Consider the following 21,808-nt stretch of genomic DNA (forward strand, 5'->3'; position numbering starts at 1 on the left):
TACCAAAAGATGACCAAGCCATCAACTCTTGTTCTTCTCCAGCTCAGTATTGTACAGGGCTTCACACTTTTTAAAAGAGGTTGGTTACCAATTATTTCATATGATGCTCATAAACTGACATGAAGAAAGCAGGTCACATTTTATAGATGAAGAAATGGAGGCTCAGGGTAGACAAATGCCTCACTGATAACCATGGGGTTCATTTTCTACTGGAGTAGGATTCCAAGATTGAAGGTAGGGTAGGATCCAGCACTGGGATCATCTGACTAGTGGTGGGAAGGCCTGCTAGGGTATGACATACATGAGAATCATTTTTGTTGAAAAGAATGAAAAGAGGGCTCACATCCTGCTGGGAGGAGAACATGGTGTCCATGACATGATAGCCTTGGAGCCAACAGTTGTTCTTGGAGCCAAGTCTTATGGGGAAAGACTTCTAGGAAGAAACTCAGGAAGGGCTCAACACTATTTCTGAGTGTTGGAAAGGAAGTAGGATCCAGGGTGCAAAAGCTGGGTGTTCTCTCTCTTGCTCTGTGTGGAACACGAAGGGTCCTGGAAGAGTAAGGACTCCTAGGGACAAAGCACAACTCTGCAACTCCAGGCTTTACTACATGGTGCCAGCAGCTGTGCACCTGTGGTGAGAAGCAGAGTCAGGGGCTGCCATGGGGAGTGAGCTCATGAGAAGGGGCCACTCCTTTGTTGCCTCCTCCATCAGTCTGTCGATGAGTCAGGAGTGGGGAGGAGATTGCTCCCCAGTTCCCACTTGCCATTGATGTAAGACCCAACAGTGATGGTGACACATGGGCCTTGAGTGGATTCACAGGAAGGAGGCAGAGGTGACAGAGGAGAACATAAGGATTTCAGTGACATGGTGCAACACTCCCCAAAACACTGGGATGACACTTGAAAATGCATTTATCACTCAATGTACTGACTTACTTGGGGTGAAAGACAGGCAATGACACTTGTATTATTTTTGTTCATAGGACTTCCCTGTTAGCAGTGAGCCGATGAGGCTTGAAGAAACTGAGTTACCCAGTGCTATGGTGTGAATGTTAGTTAGAGTCCCACCAAAATTCATATGTTGAAACCTAACCTCCATATGGTGAAGGTACTGAGAGGGGGGGTCTTTGTGAGGTGATTAGGTCATGAGGGTTCCACCCCCAAACGGAATTAGTGCCCTTATAAAAGAGGCCTGAGGGGACCCATTTGTGCCTTTTACTGCATGTGAACTCAGCAAGAAGCCACCATCTATGAACCAGAGAGCAAGCCCTCACTACACATGGAATCTGTTGGTACCTTGGACTTTTCAGCCTCCAGAACGATAAGCATCAAATTTCTGTTATCTATAAATTACCTAGTCTAAAATATTTTGTTATAGCAGCCTGGACAGACTAAGAGATATGGTGATAATAGAAAAATAAAGGTCTGAAATTCATCTCAGAATGGCTCTCAGAGTATCTACCTGCTGTTGCTTAGGCTATATAGTCAGACCTGCAACCTGGTTGAGGAAGAGGAAAGTGAGTTAAGGACATAGAAATAAAATACAATACCTTTATAAAATGTCCACTTGCCTACAGAAATCTCAAAAAGAAACAAAGACAAAAACAAACAAACCTGGGTATCTTAATAGTGAGTCAAAGTGAAATCCTAAGCATCCCCATAATATGCTGCCTGGCCATCAGGCCGATAGAAAGCAGGCCATAGTAATGAACCTACCCTGGACTCGGTCTCATGGTTCTTTTGTGCCAGCTGAGACCAGCATGTCTGTCCTCATTGTTTCTAAGGAAGCTGAGTATCCAACACAGGATCCTCAGCAAATACTTGTTAGCTGATTATCTAATTTAAAATTCTCATGCATTTACATTTTTCAAGAAATTTGGCAAAGGAAACCAAGTAGCTATTTCTAGTTTCTCTTTAGGTTACACTTTATTCTGCACAATTTTGAGCCAATACAGTAAGAATACATAATTACATTTGGGGTAGTTTTAGCAGCTTTACAGGAGATGAACTTCCCTCACTGGTATTTATGTTTCAATGCAGAACACATGAAAAGGAGGTATTAGTGAAGTTTGCAGTTCTAGACATTTTACTCTCAATCTTTATTTGATTTTCTCTTCATCCATTTTCATGCCTTCTCCTTTTGCCCACAGGGGTGGGAGACAGCAGGATCTGGAACTGTTTCTTTCAATCCATGGCTACAGTGAGTGGCTCTGGAAAATGACCTTAGCAAGCAAAGCAGAGAATTACTGCTAGGGTCAGGCCAAGCCACGAGCCTAGGGGGACCATGTCTGGGACAAAGAGGGAAAGAGGCCTCCTTCACCTCACCCAAAATATACAGTGCTCCTTAAATTAGATGCCACTTCTTGGAAGAGGCAGGAACAGCCTCAGGAATGGGTGCTTACTAGAATTTCCTGCTCACTAGACTCCAGTCTCTTTAACTTTCACGCATTTCTCTAAATTTAAAAACTCTTCCCTGTCACTTTCCCTATATATTTTCCCTTTTTAAAATTTTATCATTACTATAGTTTGGATCACAAATGTCCCCAAAGGCCCACATGCTGGTGGTATGGTCCTTGGCTTGGTGCCCTTGGAAGGTGGTAGAAATTTTAAGAGGCAGGGCCGAGTGAGAGGCCTTTAGGTCATTGGGGCATGCCCTTGGAGGGTATAGTGGGAGTCCAGTCCTTTCCTCTTTCTCTCTTTCTCTTTTGCTTCCTGGCTCTACCATACACTCCTGCCATGATGTGCTGCCTCATCCAAGCAACAAGGCCAACTGATCATCCAACCTCCAAAATTTGAGCCAAAATAACCTATTTCTCTTTAAAATGGATTATCTTGGGTCTTTGTTAAGTGACAGAAGGCTGACTTACACAATAACATGTATAATTCTTACGCTATTATTAGCTTCACTTACTAACATGTATTTAATTTCCACCTCATGGATCTTGGTTTTTATTTTAATCATATATAGCCTCATTTTTAGGTTTTCAGTCTCTCTTGGAGTTTAGCCATTTATCTTATTTTAAACCTCATTAAGTTATATCTTGACTTTTAAAAAATTAACATGCTTACATTGTAATTGTAACTTTTCTTCTAACTTCCTAGATACAAAACTTCTTAAGTTTTATTTTTTGAATTTGAGACCTTTTATTTTTCTCATTTAAAAGCTTATGTTCCTTTTATTTTGAAATTTTAACTGAAGTTGCTTCGGGCAGGGACAGTGCTAGGGTTTGAAGTCAGGACTTCATGCTTGCTAGGCTGGCACTTCACCACCTGAGCCATTCTACCAGCCCAAAATTGCTTATTTTTTAAATGCCTTCGTTTGCTTAAAATATTGGCTTTAAACCCATCATAATCTCTTAGTCTTTCACTAATGAACTTAAATCTTCTTCATTGCCTTTCAGATCTTCTTCTTTTTTTTTTCCCCCCTTTGGATTTTCTTAATATGTCTTCCAATGGCAGTAGTTATAGCCATAAAGTGTTAATGTGGGGAGGCCTCACCCCAGGCAGGCTGGAGTTCACTGTCCCTGCAGCTGCTCTTTGCAGGCGCCTTCCTGTTCTCTTAATAGGGAAACCATCCCATTAAAAGTTGTTTGGCAAAACCCCTCTCCTCACTTGGCTGGAGAGAACTGGAATTAATCCCCATGCCAGGCAGTAAGTGTCATTATACAGAGGAACCTCTGGAAAAATAGACCCATGGGCCTTCTTCCTGTTCTCCTGTGCTCTGAGGATCTTTGGGGCATGGGGCTGTGTCTGAATTTATACTTCCCCACTATGCTGCATGCTGCCTGGGAGAATAGGATGCACTTCAGAGGAAATGAAAGTGCAGAGGATGCCTGGAACAACTCTCAAGCCTACTGGAGGGAGGAGAGGCCAACTCTAGACAGTTTGCCTCCAAATCTCCTTTGATCCTTTTGAGCCCCAAGGGAAGCTATGTTTTTTCAAGGGTATCTGCCCCATCATTACCTAATCCAACACTGCACTCCACCCTCTTCCAAAAAAAGGTACCTTTCTTATACCTTTCCCTAACTGAGAGACTGTCCTCTACAGAAGACTTGGACCTTCCAGCCAGAAACAAATCCTCTGGATTATCCCAGCTCATGGTAAGATTAGAGGTAAGGGCACTGACCTGTGGGAAGACAAGAGGATTGTAGGGTCTGTTGTTTGGGAGGGTTAAGTTCAGTTCTGGGGTTCAGTGTTTGGAAGACCACCTTCCTGCAGGTGTAAGCCCCATTCTGCAGTGTCAGCTTTATTGGAAACAGTCCGTGTTTAGTTTACCAAGTGTCTACTTTTTGGTCTATTTCTCAGTACAAAACTCAGATATGGAAGAAAGGTGCTATTTATTAGACTCCTTCAAACCTCCAACAAATTGGTTGAATTTTATAGTCAGAAAAATACAGATGAACAAAGAAGATGTGTAGAAAGGCACAACCAAGCCCCTTGGGAAATGATGCTCCTAGCATGGTGAGCTCTATATGGGCTCTGAGGATGGAGAGGGACTGAGGCATTCAGGACCAGCCTCTCTGGAGAACAGAGAGCAAGCAGTAACCTTAGGCAGGGCTGCCCCCTCCCCTCTCTGTTCTCTAGCATTTCTGTTCCAAGATGCCGCCGAGAGAAGCGTCTGCTTTTCCCTCTCCTTGCAGCAACTCTTGGTTGCTAAGCAGATCCCTTGGGTAACTATGTGGGCATAAAACCCTTGCAGAACTGCCAGGAATCTGCTTCACCCAATTGTCAAAGTGAAAAATGAAATCATTCCTCTCACCTGTCACTACTTTGCACAAAGCTCCCATTATTGAATGGTGATGGCCAGAATGTTATTCTCACCTACTTGCAGGAATATAAATGAGTTTTGCATATTTTGCCCCCAAGAGAGTGGGAGAGGAGAGAGGGGGTGTTCATACCTTTCTAGTTGATACTCTGGGGAGCCAGATATTGGGGAGAAGTGGGTGAAACAGACCACCTGCCCTCTGCCATTGGCAAATTGGTACCTTGAGCAGGTGAAGACTTACCTGCTTTAGGGTAAGCTCTCCTTAAGCTCAGAGATGCTTGTGGACCCCTCTGATGCCAACCTACCGAGTCCGTATCTTGGGTGGGGGGAGGCCAAGGCATTCTGCACCTTGAAGAAATTTCTTGGATGAATCTTACAAGCACTGTGTGCATTAAAATTTAAAAACCACTGATTTTTCTAACCCTGAGGGATGTACAGGTGAACACAATGGAACACTATGGGTGCTAGGACAAGTGTGCAGGGAGGAGTGAGACACCATTGGAGGAAGGTGGTTAATTTTACCTGCCTGAGCCTTGAGCAGAGAGAGACTTGAGAGGCAGAAGAGAGCTCCCAGCAAAGGTACAGAGAGGAAGCTGGCCTGATGAGCTACGAGTAACAGAAGCTCTGAAGAGCTGGAGTGTTAGGGAAGTACAAGTGAGAAGGGCAGAGGAGCAGTGGACAGGGAGGCCAAGGAGTCTGAAATCTGTGTTGTGGTCAGCGAGTGTCTACCAAGAATGGTGAGTCCATGCCATGATCAGGTATGTATTTAAGAAAAGTCACTCTGAAGTGATCAGAAGGTAGACTCGGGGGAGGGCAAGGCAGAAGGCAAGAAGATCTCTGGGTCTTCCAGCAGACCCAGAGAGACCTGGGTTGGATAAGAGGTCTTCCTGGGCCCTGATCCACTCTGCCCTTAGTGCACAACATTGATCTTGTATGTCATGACACTGTTCAAATAGCATTTATTTTTAAAAAATTAAAATATATGGAACTTTAAAAAAATATAGAAGCACCAACTATGATGCTTCCATCATAGTATCATTTTAAAGGATTGAAAGACAACATTTCAAATAATCTCATGAACCAAACTTGATTCTCAGGCAGTCCATGAACAGGGGTGTGGCAATGATAAGAGTTACACAAAATCATGAGGTTAAAAAAAGTATCCTCCAGGAGTATCCCTTTTCTTAAGAAAATGATTTCCCTCTTGTTCAAATGGACCAGTCTGGACAGATGGCTCTAAACTCTTGGCCTGTCCATAAAACAAAGGGGTTGGGTTTCATGAACTCCACCGTACCCCAACCTGCAATGACTTTTTTTCCCAGCTAGTTAATATCTTCTTTTTGCTCTTAGATTTTGCAGAGAGGTCATTTTTTTCTATTTCTGTAAGGTCACCCTCCTTCATTCATGTTCTGATTATTGGCAGTTTTTGCCCAGTTCTCAGATCCTTTACTGTCTAAAAAGGAGCCTCTCACCTTCTGGCCCTGCAGTTCTGCTCAGCCAGCAATTTTTCTTGCTCTCCCTCCATCTATCTTCTCCAGGGCTTGTCACCTTCTTCATCCTAATTTTAAAAAGGGAGGGTGGAAGAGGCGCTAAAGACAGAGTAGCCCTTTGCTTCTGAGAAAGGAGACTTCCACCCTCCATTTGATTTTTCCCTCAATTACTGCTGGCTTGACATTTTTCCCCTTGGTTCTGAGAAGTCCCTCCTGAACTCTCTCACTTGGAGTTTGAATTATTTTGCATTCGATGACTTTTCAGCTTTTGATTTAACATTTAACAACTTTGCCTGTCAGCCTTCCTTTCTTTTCCTCCAAAATGCTGTAAGAGAGCTGAAAAAGAGTTTTCCCCCACTTAAAGTCATAACATCACTTAGAATGGAATTTTGCTGAAATATAGACAAAAACCCCACTGGCTTCATCAAGCCAGGGAGTCAGGGGTCTAAGCTTGAGGTTGTTGAGTTCATTATTTGTACTTTCCCAAACCTGTAACATAATCACACACACACACACACACACACACACACACACACACACACTGTATTTTTAGAGATTACGGTCAGAGATTAGAAAGTTTTGTCACAAATAGAACACCACTTTATGACAGAAAATAAAGGAGAAGGGCAAATAAATTCATCTCTCAGTGGAGGAGAAACCATGTTGGCGTTTGTTGGGATCACGGCAGGGCAATTATTATTCAAAATTCTAAAAATTAAGTCCAGAGGAGAAGTACTTAATGAAATTCCCAGTTCTCAGAAATCTTTTTAAGCAATTCAATGCTACTTTGGTGAGGGCAAACCACAGAATAGTCTCTCACAGATAGGTGACTTATCAAGATCCTTGAAAAGATTAGAGTGTAAACTTTCCAGTTACAAATTTAAGGGAAAAGAATCTAGATCATACCCAGAAAGTAAGAACAGGTGAGTGCTCTGTTGTCCCAAGTAGCGTGCAGCATCATTAATCAACAGGGAACTACTTCATTGCAGCTGCTAGAAAGCCAATGTGGAACCTAGGAGTCATTGCAAGTTTCTTAAATTAACCTGGGTCAACAGCTGGCCACCAAACTGGAGTGAATGGTTTTGCACATTTTACAGTAATATTGGAAACAAAACACATTTGCATTAATGTTAATAATAATAATAATGGTAACTGTAACAACAGGGAAGAGAAACTACTCTTTATTGTACCTACTCATGTGTCAAGCACTGTGCATATATGCATATATGTACATATATAGACAGCATTTACATATACACATTACATATAAGTGTGTAAATGCTTTTACTTTGGGTGTGAATTTCATACCCAAAGAAATCACATCAGGAATAGAAGCAATGGGATAAAGAACCACTATAATAGTTATTACCAAATTTCTAGATAAGGAGAAAGAAGACAAAAATTAAAGACTTCTCAAATTGGAGACAAAGGCTAGATAGGGTTTTCACTAAAGTTTGCAAAACTCTAAGAATTTGCCATCATTACAAAAAGTGATTAGAGGAACTGATTTCAAAATATTATAAGGTAATTGTGTATAATGAAAAATATATACATCAAGTTGGGCACTAGTGGTTATGCCTGTAATCCTAGATACTTGGGAGGCTGTGATTGGGAGGATCACAGTTCCAGGCCAGCCTTAGCAAAAAAGTTTGTGAGACCCCATCTCAATGGATAAAAGCTGGGTGTAGTGGCACACTCTTGTTGTCCCAATGACAGTGGGAAGCTTGAATAAGAGGATCATGGTTCAAGCTGGCCTGGAGGAAAAATGTGAGACCATATCTCCAAAATAACCAGAGAAAAAAGGGCTGGAAGCGTGGCTTAAGTGGTAGAGCACCTGCCTTGAAAGGCAGTAAACCCCAGTAAAGAAGTAATTATGATAGTCTAGTGTTGATATAAAAAAAGATCAACATATTGCTCAGTAGTGTGGAATGGAGAATCCACACATGTGTGGTCAACTGACTTTCAACACAGATGCTTAGGCTTTTTCAACAAATGATGGTGGAACAACATATAATGCTACATATATGAACCTCAGTGCTTACCTCACACCGTATTCAAAACTTAGAATAGATCACAGACTTAAATATAAGAACTAAAACTATACAATTTCTAGAGGAGATTTTTGGTAATTTTCTATTACTAAAAGAAACACAAATAGGAACTGTGAAAGGAAAATCAAAACAACTGGATTCCACCAAAATTTTAAAAACGTTTGTTTTTTAAAAGACACTGCATGAAAATTAAAGGGAAAAGTCACAGGTTGGGAAAACAGAAGCAACATAGTGGACAAAAGACTTGTATCTGAAATGTATAAGAAAAACTCTTGCAACTCAATAATAAAAAACATCAAATAATTCAATTCAAATGGATACTAGCCAGGCAGAGTAGCTTGTGCCTATAGTCCTAGCAACATAAACCCAGCTACTCAGAAAGGAGAAATCAGGAGGCTCCCAGTTTGAGGCTAGCCTGAGCAAAATGTTACTAAGACCCCATGTCAACAAATTAGCCATGGTGATACATGCTTTTTATCTCAGCTGTGGGGGAGGCATAAGTAGGAGTATGGAGATCCCAGGCAAAAATACAAGACCCTACTGAAAAAAAAAGCAAAAAAAAAAAAAAAAGGACTGAGGGCATGGCTCAAGCAGTAGAGTGCCTGCCTTGCAAGTACAAGGTTCTGAGTCCAAATCCCAGTACCACCAAAAAAAAAAAAAAAACTATAATGAATACTTCTGAACATTACAGTGACTAACATGAAAAAGACTGACTAAGCCAAATGTTGTAAGAATGTGGAAAAATAGATTTTCATACTGCTGAAAATCTTAATCAGTTCAATCACTTTGGAAAACTTAGCAGCTCTCTTAAAACATTAAGCATAAATGTATCACATGATCCAATCATTCTAGCCCTAGGTTTTAACCTAAGAGAAATGGAAGCATTTGTATGTACCTAGGTTTCTATGTGAATGTTTATAACAGTTTTATTTGTAATAGCCCAAAGCTAGAAACAAACAAAATGTTCATCAATAGGTGAGTAAACAAATTATGGTATATTCATACAATTAAATACTTTGCTGCAACAAACAGTAATGAACGATTTATATACCCAATACCACACAATCTCAAAATACTTTTGTTGAATGCAGGAAGCCAGACCACTAAAAAGAGTTTATACTGTGTAACTCCATCTATATCAAATTCTGGAGTATGTAAACTAATGTGTCATGACAGAACTTAGACCAGGGGTTGCTTGGAAACAGGTTGTGTAGGAGATGGGAATTGATTACAAGGAGCCGCAAAGAAACTTGTAGGGTGATGGATATGTTTACTTTCTTAATTGTGGTGATGATTTTATGGGCACAGATATGTCAAAGTTCATGAAACTGTATACTTCAAGTAAGTAAGTTTGTTATATGTTGATGACAGCCTGTATCATTATAGAAATGCAGAAAGAAAGTGAGAACCTTTGGAAGCTTCTGCCAGGTGATTCTTTGGACAAATGAAAGAATTGCCACGTGCTGCATAGTTGATAGTGAACTGAGTAATTCTTTACTCTAGGCTAAAACTGCAAGTACTTCAGGTCCCTGAATTATGTACTCTGTTATTAATGGAAGCCTGAGGTGGTGACTCCTTCCATCCTCTCCCCTCCTCGCCACTGAGCCAAGGAGAACAAAGATGCCCTCTCTGATACTGACTGCTGCCAAGACAGAATATTGGTGAGACGGACAAAGGCCCTTACACAAGAGGAATTTACTGTGGTTTGTGGAGTCTTTAGCTCATTGTGGTAGATGAAATCTCTTGCATAATGTTCACAGGGCAAAGATTTATCACTCTGTGAATTACAACCTCGGGATATTACAAATCAAGAAATACACCACACTTGTCACGTTGAATTGCTGCCAGCCTCCCAACAATCTGCTGTGTGTTCTCTGAAGGCTGTCTCCCTCAATCTTGTTCTAGACATGCGAATTCATGATGTTGGTGCAATCACTCCAGCTTGCAGACTCAGCGTTTACCAGGCCTACTCTAAGTCCTGTGCCAGACAGAGACAGCACAAACACAGAAGCACTCGGAGGACTGGAGGGGCTCAGATTCCAGCCTTGGCTATGGGACCTGCAACCTCAGGATCAAGTTCAATCACTGACTCAGGGAGGCTGTCCCATCACGCATAAGACTGATGAGGTCTGTGAGTTCTCTGAGCACTGGACCTCTTGAGAATGGCAGGGTCGTACACTTGTAGGTAGAACTTGATATAATTTATTCTTTAAACGAAAACACTTCTGGAGGCTGTATTAGTACTTAGGCTGGAACAGCGAAAACTCACAGACTTTCATGGACAAATGATGCAAACGTAACGTGAGGGCTGGGAAGTGGGGACCTGATTCTGTACCGTCATGGTGAGCTTCCACTTCATCTCCAAACACTAAGAATGAGAAGAAACTTCCATCAGCCCACTGCCAAGCCAGAAGATGAGAGGGTGTGAAAATATTAAGAAACATTTCATGCAAACAAAAGATTACAAATATGTACAAGGAATAACAGTGGAAGTCCTCATAAAAACTCCCTCCTAGTCACATTCTCCATCTTACTTTATAAAGAACAAAATCATAGTCAAAACCTCACAAACCTCTTGGTAATTGCATTTCCTTCCATCTTCCCCAAAGTTCACAGTTATCCTGAATTTGTATTTATTATTCCCTGTTTTCTTTATTGCTTTCTAGATATGTATTTCTAAAATGCATTGCTTAGCTTTGGGTATTTTTGGTTTGGTTTGGCTTTTTGAAGTGCTAGGGATTGTACCCAGGGCCTTGCACAAGCTAGACAAGGGTTCTATCAAGCTATACCCCTACCCCTTGTATGGCTTTTTTAGCATTATGGAAATGGAATCACTCAGAATGTGTTCTTACAGATTTGAACTCAGTCTAACATTTGTATTTTTAAAGTGAGCCACACTGATTACCAGCTACATTGTTGCTCTCTTTCTTTCCTTTTTAGTACTGTATAAGAATCCATGTCCCAACTATCCCATAACTGTATGTCATTGTCTTCTTGATGACACTTAGGTTGCTATCTATGAATATTGTTATTCATGACTCCTTGATATACATGCACTAGTTTCTCTAAGAATGTACCTAAGGGTGCATGTATAGAGTAGGAACATTTTGACATTTTCTAGATATTGCCAAATCACTCTCTAAAGTTGTACCAATTCACACTCCAAGCAGCAGCATGAAATAATTCCTATTGCTCCATATTCTTGCAAACATTTGGTATTGTGAAAATTTTCCCAAGTTTGTCAAATAGGTGCCTTTAGAATAATCTCTTGTCTTAATCAAGTGATCAAAGTTAACATCAATAATGTGACAAAATCAAGATCATACACCACATACAGAATGCATTGGGAAGCACACAGCATCACTCCTGCTGCAGTATTCCTCCCAAAATTAATAATAACCCGAAGCTAATCCTAAGGAGATACCAGGGAAACCCAAACTGAAGGATGCGCTACAAGACACCTGCTTTCAGTTTTCAAAGGGCCCAGATTCTAAAAGCCAAAAAAAGACTGAGGAATTGTTCCAGATCAAGAAGGACTAAAAGTACATAACAAATGCAATGTGTAATTCAAAATGATATACTTTTGCTATAAATGACATCAGAGGAGCAAATAATGAACTTGAATGGGAATGTGATGAGGAGACCATACTAACATACCAATATTAACTACCCAGTTTTGGCTGCTGGTTGTACAGATGGCAGTTGTACAGGAAAATGTGCTTGTTTTATTAGGTATAGATGAGAGCTTTGTTGAATCTAATTGTTTTCCCAATGGACAGGTAAAGGTCCATGTACCAGTTATTGAGTAGGCCATCCTCTCCCCAGCATCCATGCTATTTCAGTGGATTCCAACTTTGTATATCTGTTGGGTCAGTTTCGGGCAATTAGTTCCATTCCATTGGTCTGTCTGTATCCTTGAGCCATACAATCATTTTTGTTTTCTCTGAAGAACATTTTGGTGTAAGAAAAATTAAAAGCCACTGTGTTAGACATTTTGTCATTTTGAGAAATACCAGAAAAACAATTTAAAGAAGGAAATAATTTATTTAGCTCATGGTTTCAGAGGTTTCAGTCCATGGTTGGCTGGTCCCCTGAGGCAAGGCAGAATATCATGGTGGCAAGAATGTGTGACAGAGGCCACTCACTTCATGAAAGCCAGGAAACAGAGAGAAAAAGAAGTACCCAGGGACAAGCTGTCTTTCAAAGACATACCCCAGCAACATACTTCCTCCAAATGGGCTCCACCTCCTAAGTGCACCCAGATGCAGTACCTTTCAATAGTCTATTCGATTTTCTTCTTTTTCTTTTTCGTTTTTGTTGTTGTTGTTGTTGTTGTGCTGGGAGTGCATTGTGACATTTATAAAAGTTCTTACAATATATTATAGTTGAATTCACTCCCTCCATCATTCTTCTTTATCCTCATTCCCCCCATTCCTGGGATAGTTTCAACAAATCTCATTTTTTCATTTTCATTTTCTAACAATGGATTAAACCACTGATGAAGTCAGAACCCTCATGGTGATCACAATAAGACCACCAGTTGGAGACCAAACCTTCAACACGTGAACTTGACACTTGCAGTCAATTTGTGTCATGTTGGGGTCACCAGGTCTCAAAATTGCTTCCCTGACCCTTCTCTTCCCTTATGTCCTATACACCAACCATCAAGAAACTGCTCTCTTCCTGTTACACACACACACATACACACACAAAATCTATGAATCTAATACGATTTCCTTTTCTTTCTTTTCTTTTCTTGAGAGAGGGTCTTGCTGTGTGGCCCAGGCTGGACTTGAACTCACTTGAACTCACTACCCTCCTACCTTAGCCTCCAAGAGTTGGGATTTCAGGCCTAATCACTACACCTAACCTGATGCCACTTCTGAGATCCCTTTGTCTTCTCTGCACACTGTCAGTCAGTAGGAAACACAAGCCTTGGCTCCTGCCTACAGCTCTCTTGATGGTGTCTTCCTCATTGCTTGGTTCCTGACCCCCTCTGGGACTTTCTATGCTTAGAAATAAAGCACCAGAGAGTTCTTTTCTTGGCATCTTTGGGGAAGAAATAGCTGACAGCCCTCCAATAAAATAGTCCTCATGGATAAGACCTCTTCTACAGAGGCAGATGTGCCCTGGTATGTGGATGAGGGGCTTATGTTAAGAATCTGCCCACAGGCAAAAGAAGTGCTTCTCAAAGTTTGGTCCCCTGACCAGCTGTGTCAGCATCATTTGAGACTCATTAGAAATGCATCTTTTCAGGACACAACCCAGACCTCCTGAGTCAGAAGCCCAGAAACCTGTGCTTTAAGAAGCCCTCCAGAAACTCCAAAGTCTGAGAACCTCTGGCCGAAGGATCTTCAGCACAGATATCTCTAAACCTGTGCTGGCTAGGGGTGCTCTATTCTTTATTATTTTTCACAAATATTCTAGCTGCTGCTTGGGGAAGATTATCTTTCCCTGCTCCACTGGACACAGACTTGGCCATGTGACTTACTTTGGCCAATAGTAAGTCTTCTGAGCAGAAGAGCCTTGTATCACTTCAAGCAGAAGTTGTAAGAGGCAACGGGTGCTTCAGTGTCTTCACCCCATCTCCATCCCCTTGATAGACATAGCAATATTGCAGCTAGAGCTCCTCCATCAGCTAGAGTCCTGGAGTGAAGATGACATGGGAGGGAGCCACAGCCAATGTACAATGGACGTACAACAAAAGTACGATGTAAGTCTTTGGTATGTAAGCTATTTAGCTGTCCAGGGCTCCATTTTTTTTTTTTTTGAGTATTAACTATTGAAGAAGCAGAGGATTCTCTTCCAATCTACTTTATGTTTTTATTTTTAAAAATACCATTTTATTTATACTCATTATGAAAATGGCTATACTATCATTTTTACATATACACTGATAGTGGAAGCAGAATTCAATATCGAATCATTTAAATTTTACAAAGAACACACAATAATTAAAACACTGGTTACAGAAAGCAGTCTAGGAAAAAATACCATAAGCTATAATTTTCCTTTTCATTAAAAAGTAGCACCCTCTGAGAAGAATCCATTAGTAATATCCATCTACATTGCAAAATAGTATATACAAATAAAAGTTAGTGATTGTACTGATTACTTTCACTAAACCATTTTATCTCCCTTACACTTAATGCGAAGAAATAAAATGTAATCAAGAGGGAAACTGTCCCCATTGTTATTCACAATAAAAAAGGATCTGCTACATCTTGCAGGCCTGGAGTACTGCTCAATAGGAAGCACTAAGTGGACCAACACACCATCATGACTCTAATCCACTGAATAGAACGCATTCATATGTGGTGACTGCACTAATGCCATGGGAACTGTGATAAACCAGACCATTTTTGTGATATCTCCAGATCTTACTAAATAAGAAAAGAGCTAACAAAGTAAGATGTAACCCCCCTGTCTATAATATACCTATAGGTTGTTTCGTTAGTATATGTAGAAAAGGGAACCCTTTCTTAAGCACATAGATTGATAAAAGCATTACTGTGGCCTAACAATGGTTGGGTTGATATTGTGTTGTTATAATGAAGACAAGGTACACATTAAAACCACTGGCAGATTAAGAAACTCCCAAAACTTTTATCAATTCTTCAAACAATGGAGCAAATTCCTGTTCTAGGCTGACGACTAGTCCTGGTACGTGTTATAGTAACAGATGATGCTTTTATTTATTTATTTTTTGAAAGTCCCTTTGTTCCTTTTGTCCATTGTCAGGGCAAAAGTAAACAGGAAGCCAGGTCATGAAGCCTGCTCTGGAGCGTTACCATTGGCCATTTTAACAACAGGTGCTCCATCTCTATCTGACACAACAATAGCATGGAGCCCTTCAACACTTGGTAACTTCTTACACAAGAATCACTTTAGGTCATCTGCCATGATGAACCCCTTCCTCTCACAGAACCAATCTACCACACTTGGGGTTCTTGGCTGCTGTAATATCTCTGCTGCACTTCACTTACAGCTTCAGAGATAGATTCTCCAATTTACTTTAATGGAACTTCTTAGCCCTTGTCTGCATCACTGGAATCAAAAAGCTAGAGAACTGACTGGCCCAACTGGGTGAGGGTGTGCTCCATAACAAGATGCTTGACCTGATGTCTTAGGCTCTCCCTGGGGCAAGTGACCTCACAGGACCCCATTCCAGCTAGGTTACAGGCTGAACTATCACCACTACCCACTCACTATGCTACATCCAGCAAGTAAGCATTATCTACAAGCACGTCTTCCAAGAGGAGAGGGGGAAGGGCGCAGTGCTCTGTCTATGCTCCTCACTGTCCACAGGCTCCTGCTTGAGCAGCCTTGGTGTCAGGAAGGCAGCACCATTGGCTCAGGGGCTCAGGCAGGCAGGAGGATGCTGTTGTGTGCTGCTGCTTCATCCTGCATCAGTCTACCCCACAAGATCAGGTTCCGGATGCCAAGCTGACTGAAAGCCAGGGCACTCAGAGGTACCTCCCTCTGTCCCTCACCTGATTTACAGGCTCCTATACATGGCCTGGGATTGACAGAAGGCTGAAAGGCTTCTTCTGATTTGAGACAGCTTGTCTGCTGGCTTCTTCAGGAGGGCCCATTTGTGTTTTTTATCTAAGTCCTCTGATCCAGTGATCTGCCGTGTACTTTCTTTTTTCTTTTTTGAGATAGGGTCTCACTCTGTAGCCCAGGCTGGCCCCAAACTCTTCATCCTTCTGCTACACCCTCACATCTGCTAGGATTACATGTGTGCACCATCACACCTGGCTCTGCTCTGTATCTTCTACATGACTGCCTGAAACAACACTGGACCCTCTCCTCAAGGTCAACTCTAATGACCTGAAGCCTTCCTTCATGTCAACTTTCTCCTCACTCTGGAAAGCAGTTGGCCCTGTTCCAGACTGAATTCTACATCCCACTGTCCATACCACTAGACTTAAGTAGTCACAACATTTATCATAAAGAAGCAGGAACAGCCCACACACTCTCTTGTTTTTTAAAACTAGCATGGTTTGACCAAAGCCAATTTGACACAAAATTTCAAAATGAAGCATGACATTAGCTTTAAGCATTATTGAGAAGAGATGACCTCATTATAATTCCAAAATCCAAATGCTCACATTAACCTCCTTGACTCATGTAAATTTTGTACCCTTAAGAGAGAGAATCGTTCATCAAGACTCAGATTTATACTTAGTATTTAGGGAATGAAGAGTAAGAATAATTATACGACCATCAACTTATCAAAGTACAGTATCGTTTGACTCTAAAAACCTTCAGGGCCCACGACAATGTTAATGTGCTCAGCCTTACTGAACTGCCCACTTAAAAGTGGCTAAGATGTTGGGAGCTACTCATCTGACAAGGTTTAATATCCAGAATATATATAGAACTCAAAAAATTAAACATCAAAACAGCAAATCAATCAATCCACAAGTAGGAAAATCACTTGAACAAACAGTTCTCCAAAGAAGTGCAAATGACCAATAAATATGTGAAAAGAATGTTCAATGTCCTTAGCAAATCAAAACAACATTGAGATTCCATCTCACCATAGTCAGAATGGCAATCGTCAAGGGAACAAATACTGGTGAAGATGGGTGGGGGGAACCATTACACAGTTAGTGGTGATATAAATTAGCGCAGCCAATACTAGGACTGTTAGAGGAGATGAGGAGGAGAAGAGAAGAAAGGAGAATGACAGAGAGTAAACTATATATAAACACATTGATCTGTGTAGGAAGATGGCACAGCAAAATGCACTGAAGGCTTTGAATAATAAGGGGAAGGGAAAAAGAGGAGGGGAGAATAATAAAGGGGGTTGATCTGATTAAGTCCAATATATTCATGGGTGAAATACCATGGAGAAACTCCTTTGAACAATGAATAAACACTTAAAAATGAAGGAAAGGAATGTAAAACAGATTTTGTTAGCAGGAGGAGGGAGGGTAAATAGAGAGGGTAAAGGGTGGATATGGTTGAAGTACTTCATATACTTGTACAAAAATAGAACAAACCTGTTGAAACTGCTTAAGTGGGAGGAGGGGGATGAGAGTAACGGTAGAGGTTACCGTAACCATGGTACAAGGTAAGCATATATGGAAATGACACAATGAACCACCCATACAACTAATATATGCTAACAAAAATGTTAAAAACATGCATATCAGAATCATTAAAAATGAAAAGATAGATCCATTCCCCAGGCCTTGGAAGGCCTGCCGGTGTTTTGTCCGCCTAGACTCCTGGCTGGAGTCTAGGACAGTGTCCTTGGTCAAAATGTCCCCTCTGGAGAGACAGAAACTTCAACAGGTTTCCTAAGAGAGCAGACCTGGGGTCTCTTCCCGCAAGGCAAGATGGCGAGGTTAAAAGTCTGGTTTGTCCCTGGCACTACAGAGGGGAGACCATCCAGAGACCGCAGCCACACCCACTCCTCTTGGAAAGTTACCAGTCCATGGGGGCACCAGATTTGTCATGGTTCGGGGAGAAAAAGAAAAGAAAAGCTTAGCACAAGACATTTCAAGTATTCTGACAGGGTCAATCCAGGCCATGGGACAAAAATCATCAACACAGGATACATGCACATATGGGGTCCCGACCACCTCCCCATCTCAGTTGCAGCCAGGTGTGGAGATGTGCCCCACTCCTGCACAGCGGTCTGCCTGCTCCTCTAGGGTGAACTCCATAGCATGAGGATCTCCAGGTCTGAGTGTGTTTTTTCAATGTCTCCCACTCCCTCCCTCACTGGGATAGGACACTCAGAAAAAATGGACTCTCAAGAGTCAGCTGCTTACTCCTTTGGACTCTTATCCTTTCATCCCGGGAAGCCTTCCTGTGGACACAGACTGTGAGGAAGGAGGAAAGAAGGATGATTCACACACACCGCAGAGCTCAAAGGATCAAATGTCTGTCACTGAAATGAAAGTGACAAATGATTTATTAATTAAATGATCTGTAGAGCCACTGGGTTTTGAGCTCTGCAACCAGCCTGCTCAGCAAACTCTGAAAGGTATTTGACTTCCTGAATCTCAGGCTGGTCTCAAACTCTGATCCCCTGGCCTCATCCTCTTTGCCTGTTGATTACTGATTATGGCTGAGTGCCACCACAACTGGCACCTTCCTGAAACTCGCTTTTCTTATTTGTGAAATGGGGACTGGCTGTTTTTGAGGTGTGCTGAGGATCGTGTGGGCTGTTGGCAGTAAAAACACGTTTAAATAGTTAACTACTGTTCACCGGAATATCAGCTGCTAATAAAATCAGACATGGACTGACATCAAGCACCACACTAAACATTTTATGTGCTTTATCTCAATGTCTCTCAATTAATCTCATCGCTGTGAGCCTGTGGGGCAAGTCCATTACTTCTCCACTTTGTAGCTGATGAAGCTCAAAGGTCCAATAACTGCCGGGCTCCACAGTTTGTTAACAAAAGACCAACACTGATTTCAAATCCAGCATTCATTCATCCCTGGTTTCAAGGATTTGGTGAGTGTTTGCTGCATCTGGGAGAGCCAGGTGCCTCAAGAAGGAAGCAGAGGTTGGGAGACCCACTTCTTGCCCTCACAGAACCCAGGATCTATTAGTACCCTAACCATAGGAGAAAGTATTGCTTACAAAGCATTTACAAGACACCAGGCACTGCGCCAGGCACTTTATATGGTGTAAGAACTAATATTATTCTTATTTTGTCAGTGAAGACACCAAAAATAATAGACACTAAATGACAAACTCAAGGTCACAAAGCTTGGAGTCTGAATTCGAACCCTGGTCATCCAACCCTGGAGGTGCTGTCCAATCTCTGTTAAGCCATAGCATAGTAAAGTGCTTTGGTTGTTCATTTGTTTGAGACAGGACAGATCTTGCTATATTGTGACCCCAGGCTGGCCTTGAACTCGAAATTCCCTTGCCTCTGCCTCCCAAGAGCTGGAATTACAGGTGTGCACGTCCAGCTAGCAAATGGTTTTTATTATCACTATCATCATAAAAAACTTACCATGAACTCTAAGATAGGAGTTTCATAAATGACCATGTCAGGTTTCTGGAAGTCAAGTTTGTAAAATTTAGAGGACTGCTCGTGCCCACTCTAGAAAACGCTTTGCAGGATGGATCTGACATTTTCCTCCCAGGATGAGGGTAGGAGTGCAAATCTGAGGCAGCAGCTCAAAGACACAGAGAGAGAGAGAGAGATGGGGTTTCTCATTCTGCCTGCCACATTTCCATGGCGGCGGCTGCAACTCAGCTCCCCAGATCCCCTTGGAAGAATTAGCTCTCTGTTAGAGCATGCTTGCCCACTCATCTATCAGATGGACCTGTGGTGCTTGGGGCTTAGTGTTCCCAAGCCAAGGAGAGAAGAGCGACATCTCCTGGTCCCCCCACCACCACCACCAGACACACCCGCCCATGTGGTGACTTCACCCGGGGAAGGAAAAATGGTTCGTAATGCCTGTACATTAAGAAGTGTATAATTATGCTTAATAAAATGATTCTGGCCCTTGTGTATATAAAAAAAAATGAAAAGATAAATAAATATATAAATTAGTGCAGCCACTATGGAAATAAGTATGGAGATTCCCCACCAAAAACTAAAACCAGAACTTCCATATGATCCTGCTATACCTTTCCTGAGTGTACACCTGCAGAAGTGTAAAGGAGGCACCTGCACATCCATGTTTATAGCAGCACGATTCACAAAGGGAAAACTGTGGAATACACCTAGACGTCCTTTAACTGATGGTGGATTAAGAATATGTGCGATGGGGATTCCAAGATGGCAGCTAGAGGGAGGAAGCAGAAAGCGTGCCTCCTAAAGTGAAATCTTAGAGAGACACTGGAGACACACCTTGCAGGCAAGACCACCGAGAAGAGGCAAAACTTTGACCTCTCCACACCTCTAGCCTGCGCAGAGAATCTCCACTTCATGTTAAATGGAGAAACCAGGAGGACCCACAGGCCACCAGACGCCCGCGCCCAGACAGCTTGGGAAGACGTGGACAAGGTGAGCTAAGTGGTACACAGAACTTCCACAGACAACCCTGGGCCAGATCAGCATAGCCCCCTGGACAGACCGACCCCCACCCGGGGAAAAAAGAGAAACTGAGTAATAAGTAATAAGAACAATAAAGACACGTAGCAAAGAGGGTGGGGCACCCTGATCGCTGAAGAGGTGGGGAGGGGAATCCTTTCCAGAACTGTAAATAAATAAGCCAGGCCTGGCTGGAGAGGGCGGGAGAGGGGGCACCCACCAGCAACCAGAGCGGGAAAGCTTGTGAGAGTGGCGGAGGGAGGAAAAGTCCACAGGAGAGGGGGGAAGACCCACTTCCCACATAAGCTGTAAACAAACACACTGGCCTGAGCAAGTGGGTGCAGTGTTACCTTCCCCAGTGTGCTTGGAAAGGGGAAAGCTTGTAGCAGCGACTGGCCCACAGGAGAACTCTGAGTAAACAAAGCCTGCAGGGCCAGGTGAGTGCTAAGCTCACCCCTGAGATCTGCATAAATAACACCGCCAGCAACAGCAGGCTGACAGCAGCGGGCAGGCAAGACACAGCCGCAGATAGCCATTCACAGACCTGTCTCCAGACTCTTTTTTTTCTCTCTCCCTACCTTTGATGAGAAAACAACCGAACTACACCTGCATGCTGAAAAACTTACTGAAACTGTATTGCATTTGAACTTGGGACACTTTGTGGGTTTTTTTGTTTTTTGAGTTTTTTTTTTGTGCAGTTTTGTTCTACTTTATGCTTCCCCTTTGAAGCGACAACTACAGAACAATATCTGAGGCACCATATCCAGGATTGGAGGCAGAGGGACAAACACCAAAATTATTAAGCCTGAAACTTCATTTCATTTGAACTTGGAATTTTTTTTTCTTTTATTTACTTATTTTTTATTTTTATTCTTATCTTTATTCTTTTTGTTTTTTATTTTCAATCCTCTCTCTGTCTCTCTAATGCCTTTTCAGCTTAGGGTTGATTACTACACTGTCTCTCCCTGTTTATATCTTTGAAAATTTTTTTGTTTGTTTCTTTGTTTTTTTTTCTACTTGATTATTTGTTTTTCCCTTTTCCTTTAACTTCTTTGCTTTCCATTCCCTCTCACCCTTCCATCCTAAATATCACTAGTGCTATTATTACAAGCCAGAAAATACTTAATTGCACACAGTACAGGGGCAATAACAACACCAAGGGCAATGACAGAAAGTCAGAAAAAACAGGGAAACCAGTTTCCCCACAGCAAAAAATTAGTATAGGAACCAGAGGGAAATAAAGAAAACAGCTACTCAGATCCAGACTCCAACAAAATGAAGATAAACTATGCCAAAGGACCCAATGAAGCCCACAAGAATAATTTAAAAGAAGACATACTACAAGTACTCAATGAGAATTTTATAGAGATGATACTGGAAATGGTCAACCAAAATGTACAGGAGACACTCAAGAAATTCCAAGACAACAAAAATAGAGAATTTGAAAAAGCAAAAGAAGAAATAAAGGAAACCAAAGAAACACTG

At 41.8% G+C, this 21,808-nt stretch overlaps 1 pseudogene; it reads right to left on the bottom strand.

Annotated features, from left to right (window-relative positions):
- Nucleotides 1-14,892: 14,892 nt before the first annotated feature.
- Nucleotides 14,893-15,209, bottom strand: LOC109679850 (ragulator complex protein LAMTOR3 pseudogene; annotated as a pseudogene).
- Nucleotides 15,210-21,808: the final 6,599 nt, after the last annotated feature.

The sequence above is a fragment of the Castor canadensis genome, chromosome 6 (genome assembly GCF_047511655.1).
Source record: "Castor canadensis chromosome 6, mCasCan1.hap1v2, whole genome shotgun sequence".
NCBI lineage: Eukaryota > Metazoa > Chordata > Mammalia > Rodentia > Castoridae > Castor > Castor canadensis.